We start from the raw sequence: 7,451 nt of genomic DNA on the forward strand, positions 1-7,451 counted from the left end.
GCCCTAACAGTACCCTAAACTGCAATCACCTGAACTCAACTATTTGGAGGTATGTTCATCTATGTGTGGCCATATAGTGTATTACAGTGGACCTAAGTAGCAGTGCCCCTGTAGGAGCTGCTGAGTGTTGTGGTCCACCTGAATACAATATACAGCAGGGCAGTGTAATTATTAGATATGTGCACACGGAAATATTTTGTTTCGGAATTTCATTTTCATCTGAAAAATACATTTATTTAGTTACTCCCGAAATTCGTTTTTATTTTATTTTGTTAACCACTTGGAGCCCCAGTATTGTACATTGGCGGCCACAAGGTGGCTCTATAATGCCGGGAGGACGTCTATTGACGTCCGCGGCTCCTGAGGGGGCGCGCATCACTGTAGTGCCGATTTACATGCCTGGCAACCGCGATGTCCACCAGATACCCGCGATCAGCCATTACACAGACAAAGACGTGGATCTGTGTGTGTAAACACACAGATCCACGTCCTGTCAGGGAGAGGAGACCGATGCTGTTTCCCTTGTACATAGGGACACAGATCGGTCACCTCCCCCAGTCAGTCCCCTCCTCCACAGTTAGAATCACTAGTATGGAACACATTTAACCCCTTCCTCGCCCCCTAGTGTTAACCCCTTCCCTGCCAGTCACATTTATACAATAATCAGTGCATATTTATAGCACTGTTCGCTGTATAAATGTTAATGGTCCCAAAAATGTGTCAAAAGTGTCCGATGTGTCCGCCATAATGTTGCAGTCACAATAAAAATCGCAGATCGCCGCCATTACTAGTAGAAAAAAAAAAATGTTATTATTCTGTCCCCTATATTGTATGCGCTATAACTTTTGCACAAACCAATCACTATACGCTTATTGCGATTTTTCTTTTTTTTTACCAAAAATATGTAGAAGAATACATATCGGCTAAAACTGAGAAACATTTTTTTTTAAAAAATCGGGATATTTATTATAACAAAAAGTAAAAAATATTGTGTGTTTTTCAAAATTTTCGCTCTTTTTTTGTTTATAGCGCAAAAAATAAAAACCGCAGAGGTGATCAAATACCACCAAAAGAAAGCTCTATTTGTGGGAAAAAAAGGACGTAGATTTTATTTGGGAGCCACGTTGCACGACCGCACAATTGTCAGTTAAAGAGTCAGTAAGCAAGTGGTTAAAAAATGCATTCGTCCAAAAATCAGAATTGATTAAGGTCGAATCTGTCACTGAAGGCTTATGGTGTCTGTCGAATGTTCTAAGAAGATTTGACGTAGCAGCTTAACTGTGCGACACCGCAATCGTACATTTCCGGTCTAATGTTCCGCCTACAAGCTATAGAAGAATTCTAATGTTGTATGACACTAGTAATAATTATGTTTATAAATTATTATTATTATTAGTCAACCAACATTCAAATTCTTCTATAGCCTATGGGCGGAGCATTTGACCGGAAATGTACTATTGCGGCGTCGTACAGTTTAGCTGCTTGTTGAATCTTCTTAGAACTTTCGACAGGCATCAGAAGCCTTCAATGAAAGATTCAACATTTGGATGTTTTTCGCTGCTTCGTCGAATCTTCGTCTTCATGTCGAATGGTCTACCCCAACACTGTCTCTATAATGTAGAATCTGTTCTCTCTATGTCAAATCTTTCCTCTCTATGTATTATGCATATATAACTGGTTATAGTACCAAAAAGTTGAATGCCCAAATATTTTAAGGATCCCTGCCTCCATGAGAAAGAACAGGCTTTTTGCACACGTGTAGTCAAGGCTTGAGGCTTATTAATTGGTAGGATTTCTGATGTACTATAATTGGTTTTAAATGCCTCCAGTTACGCTATTATGTTAGAAAGTGAAATAAGTAGATCTGTCACAAAAAAAAACTAAATATCGTCTGCATAGGCGAAAAGCTTACGTTCCACCATACCATGAATGTTAGAATTTAATCTAATTTTACAAACTAAGGGCTCAAGAGTCAGCGTGAAGAAGAGTGGTGACAAACGACACCCCTGTTTCATCCCAAGAAAAAGCGCCATTGACACTAACTTGCTTTCAGCTCATAATATGGAGCTCTGATCAACTGAGGTGTTTTAGCTAGTTAGGCAAGATCTTGGGCAATATTTTCATACCTGTATTTAAGAGAGAGATCGGAAAGTAATTGTGTGGTAGAGTATGAGCATGATAAGCGTAAAATAGGCACAAAGAGGAGAGGAGAGCAGTGGTAGATTTTTGTTTCACTTTTGATAAACAGAATCAGATCTGTAATATGCAATACACTGCTGAGCGTGATTTATAGATTCTCTTATCTATGATAAATGTTGCTTTTACACAGCTCAGAAATAAATTGTAACCACCTGCACATAGTGGTATTATCCATATGTGGCCAAATATTCCAAACATGGAAATTGACTGAAGTTGTACAAATATGTTTGGAATCGGAATTGAGTGAACAGTGCATTGAATTTTAAATCTGAAACGCTAGCCAGTTTAAATCATGTTCATTTAGATAAAGGGATTTACTAAAACAGTAGAATGTTCATTCAGACAAGTAAGGCTGTAAGCATCTAACTATCCATTAATAAAAATGAATTTCTTGCATATGATTGAAAAATGTAAGTGTGCGCAGCCTTAGTTGGCTAACAGAACATTTTAATCTTTTGGTATATAAATCATAATTTATTTTATTTTTTCGAATCAGGTATAATTTATTTTATTTAGCTAAGTTCAAAAACAATATTATATGAGCAATGGCTTAGTATTTCATGAGTCTGCCTTCCAGTACTGGGGTCATCGGTTCACATCCCAATCAGGACACTACCTGCATGGAGTTCCCTGTGCTTGTGTGGTTTTCCTCCAGGTGTTTAGATTTACTTTCACGTGCTGGTAGGTTAATTAGCTTCTGTCTAAAAGGCCCTGGTAAGTGTACCCATTTATGTGAAATAGGGACTTTGGATTGTAAGCTCCTTGAGGTCAGGGACTGATGTGAATGTTCAATATGTGTGTAAATTGTTGGCACAATGTAAATACCTGTGTACCAATACCAATGTAAAATATATAAATAGTATGTGAATGCTGGGTGATTGGCCAGCCACACTTTCTTACAATATGATGGAATAGACAAATATTTTTTCTTTTTATATATAAACCTACATTTGATGAGGCAGCTTCTATGTGATACAATGAGATTCTAATGTGACCCCAAAGCCAAGCACAGCGCTATGCTATATAAAACTATGAAACTCTTATTTGTTATGCATTACATACAGAGTGTAAATATTAAAGTGAATGTCTAGGCAGAATCTTTTTTTAGTTTTGGATGAAGTGAGGAAGGATTAGACCTTCTGTCTGATTTTTAATTGCTGTGTGTGTCCCCAAGAGGGAGGGACTCGAAGTGGGACACCTTTTCCAAGGGACAACTGACTAAAGCCCTGTAAACACGGGCCAGAATCTCGTCAGGAAAAAACCTTTGTTTTTCCTGACGAGATTCTTGGCAAGAATCTCTTTCCGCCCAAGTGTACAGACACTCCTTTCAAAAGAACCGCAGTTCTTTTGAAAGGCAAGAACGCGGTGACGTCATCGCGTACGACGAGCATGCGCTTGTCACTTTCAATGCCGTTGCCGCCATCTTGCTGAACCCTACCTATGCCTAGGAAGCTACCGCGCATGCGTCAAAGTCATTTCGAGCATGCGTGGGTTTCCACAGCGACAGGTAAGTATACACACTATCCGGTTTCTCGCCAGGAAAACACTGCCGAGAATCACGACAAGAAAATAGAGAGCATCTTCTCTATTTTTCTCGTCGAGATTTTGGGCAGTTTTCTTGACGATAAACCTGAAAGCCTCGTACACATGCTCGGTATACTCGGCAAGAAAGCTCTGCTGGCAGTTTTCTTGCTGGTTCTTGCCGAGTAAACCGAGCGTGTGTACGAGGCTTCAGAGGGGAATTCCCTTTACTTTGGGGTATTTCCTCTAACATCTTGTTGCGTCTCTGAGACAGGAAGTGAAGGGAGATTTCACCAATAATAAAAAAAATAACAACCTGACTGGTTATCCTTACTCTATCCAAAGCTAAAAACTAAATATTTTGGCTAGACATACTTTTTTGTAGTATATCTTATTTATAAGGTTATATTTTTTATTATTAAATTATTATAATTTTTTTCATTTTGGATATAGCATGGGAAGATCAGAACTCCTATAAATGTGATCACCTTTACAGTTTGTCCTAACGATCATTGTATATAATAAGGATTTTAAGAACAGAAATCTTCCAATGGGAACACTAGCCATGTTTTTAGGTTTTCTGCACAGGTAAATTTTTCTTTGGTGTAATACATGCAAAGAGTACCTTGTGGCTAAAAAGGGGTACAGTGTTTTTTATTGCAATTTACAAAACAATAGATAGTTTTTCATTGTGGATAGATTAGGGGAACGTCAGATACTTGGTCAGGGAGCCACACACTTTCAGTTTTTCTTAATGAAAACTGGGACTAAAAATTGGAGATTATTTAAGATTTGGGGCTGTCAATTAAACAGAAATCTTCCAATGGGAACACTGGCAATGTGTTTAGACTTCCCGTACTGGTAAATTCTTCTTTGGTATAATATTTGTAAAAAGCATGTCATGGCTAAAAGGTTTTGAGTGCTTTTCTTTTACAATTTGCAATTTGGTGCTGTTGCCTTTGAATACAGGTGGTCCCCGGGTTAGAAACAAGTCTGTAGGTTTGTTCTTAAGTTGAATCTGTTTGTAAGTTGGAACAGGTACATTTTTTAAGTGAAGTTCCAGCCAAATAAAATATTTTTACGCTTTTTGGATAGCATAGGGAAGGGTTAACATTCCTGCAATGTTTGGTTTGCTGTCTGTGCCCCAGTTCAGAAGATTTCATCTCACTTTCTGTCCCTATGACAATTGGATTTTGAAGATTTTGGGTTGTTGTGGAAACAAAGATTGGGGATGAAGCTTCAGTTGAGTTACCCTTTTTCCATATTTAACCACTTCCATACAGGGCATTTTCAACCCCTTCCTGCCCAGACCAATGTTTAGCTTTCAGCGCTGTCGCAATTTGAATGACAATTATGCGGTCATGCAACACTGTACCCAAATTAAATCTTTAACCTCTTCCATACCGGGCAGTTATACACCCATCCATACCAGGCCTATTCTGGCACTTCTCTCCTACATGTACAAATCATAATTTTTTTGCTAGAAAATTACGCAGAACCCCCAAACATTATATATGTTTTTTTAGCAGACACCCTAGGGAATAAAACGACGGTCATTGAAACCTTTTATCTTGCACGGTATTTGCGCAATAATTTTTCAAACGCCTTTTTTTTGAAAAAAAATTGTTTCATGAATTAAAAAAATTAAAAAACAGTAAAGTTAGCCCAATTTTTTTGTAAAATAGGAAAGATGATGTTACACCGAGTAAATAGATACCTAACATGTCACGCTTTAAAATTGCGCACACTCATGGAATGGCGCCAAACTTCGGTACTTAAAAATCTCCATAGGCAACGATTTGAAAATTTTTACAGGTTACCAGTTTAGATTTACAGAGGAGATCTAGTGCTAGAATTGTTGCTGGCACTCTAACGCACGCGGCGATACCTCACATGTGTGGTTTAAACGGCGTTTACATATGTCGGCGGGACTTGCGTGTGCGTTCGCTTCTGCGCGCAAGCTACCGGGGACAGGGGCGTTAAAAAAATAAATTTTATTTCTTTTCTTTTTTTTATATATTTATTTCTTTTTTTACACTTTTTTTTTTAATTTTTTTTTTTTTTTGATCACTTTTATTCCTATTACAAGGAATGTAAACATCCCTTGTAATAGGAATGTGTGTGACAGGTACTCTTTATGGAGAGATGCGGGGTCAATAAGACCCCACATCTCTCCTCCAGGCTGGAAAGCATGAAATCGGTGAAAAAAAATTCACCGATCTCATGCTTGTGGTTGCTTAGCAGCCGCAATCGCGGCTTTGTTTACTTACGGGGACCCGGGCGTGACGTCATCACATCGCGCCCGGGTCCTCCGACGGTCATAGAGATGACTGGTGACCATCTGGTCACCAGTCATCTCTATGCTTCCTGCGCGCGCCGGACGATTCGTTCTCCGGGCCCCCGATGGCACGGGAGAGCCCGGAGAAGCACCGGATGGCGGCGGGAGGGGGGGGATGTCCCCTCCCGCCGCCTGTAAGAACGATCTAGCGGCGGAACCGCCGCTATGATCGTTCTTACGTTGTGCAGAATCGCCGGCAGTTTAGAAGGATATCTGAATGATGCCTCTAGCTGCAGGCATCATTCAGATATCCCCCCACAAAGCCCAGGACGTCATATGACGTCCACTTAGAACGGCAGAGGTTCTTTGTGGACGTCATTTTACTATGGGCCGGTAGGGAAGTGGTTAATGTTTTTTTCCCCCACAAATAGAGCTTTATTTTAGTGGTATTTGATCACCTCTGCGTTTTTTTGTTTTTGCGCTACAAACAAAAGAAGAGCGACAATTTAGAAAAAAACACAATATTTTTAACTTTTTCATTTTATAAATATCAAATTTAAGATGAAAAAAAAAAAATCTTCAGTTTAGGCCGATACGTATTCTTCTACATATTTTTGTTAAAAAAAATCACAATAAGCGTTTATTGATTGGTTTACGCAAAAGTTTTAGCGTCTATAAAATAGGGGATAGTTTTATGGCTTTTTTTTTTTTTTTTTACTAGTAATGGCGGCGATCTGCAATTTTTATTTTGACCGTGATATTGCGGTGGACACTTTTGACACGTTTTTGGGACCATTCACATTTATACAGCGATTAGTGCTATAAAACTGCACTGATTACTGTGTAAATGTGACTGGAAGGGATTAACACTAGGGGCCGCTGAAGGGGTTAATATGTTCCCTAAAGTGTGTTCTTACTGTAGTGGGGAGGGGACTCACAAGGGGAGGAGGCCAATGCGTGTTCCTCTGTACTGGGAACACACATTGGTCTCCTCACCGCTGACAGGACATGATCTGTGTGTTTACACACACGCAGATTCATGGTCCTGCCGTGATTATGGGCAATCGAGGGTGCCCGGCGGACATCGCGGGCGCCCCCTAGCCGCCCGGGAAGCCAAGGACTTCATATGACGTCCACCCGGAGGGAGGGAGGGTTCCCACCGACGTCATTTTACAATGACTCAGTAGGGAAAGGGTTAAAGGGGGAATGGATCCTAATTTTTGTAAGAATTTCTAATGTGGCATGGCCTTTAAAAAAAATATTGTATATGGTTTCTTGCTAAAAAAAAAAAAAAGATGAGCAGGCTTGAAAAGTACCAACTGCTTCTCTGAAAACAAGTTAACAATCCTATATTTTTATCACACCAGCTTGCTTTTAAACATATTTTTGTCATTTTGTATTTCTACCAAGGGTTATTCAGACATCAAGATACCCCCTTTAAAGAAAGAGAAAG

The sequence above is a fragment of the Rana temporaria genome, chromosome 7 (genome assembly GCF_905171775.1).
Source record: "Rana temporaria chromosome 7, aRanTem1.1, whole genome shotgun sequence".
In the NCBI taxonomy this organism is placed as follows: domain Eukaryota; kingdom Metazoa; phylum Chordata; class Amphibia; order Anura; family Ranidae; genus Rana; species Rana temporaria.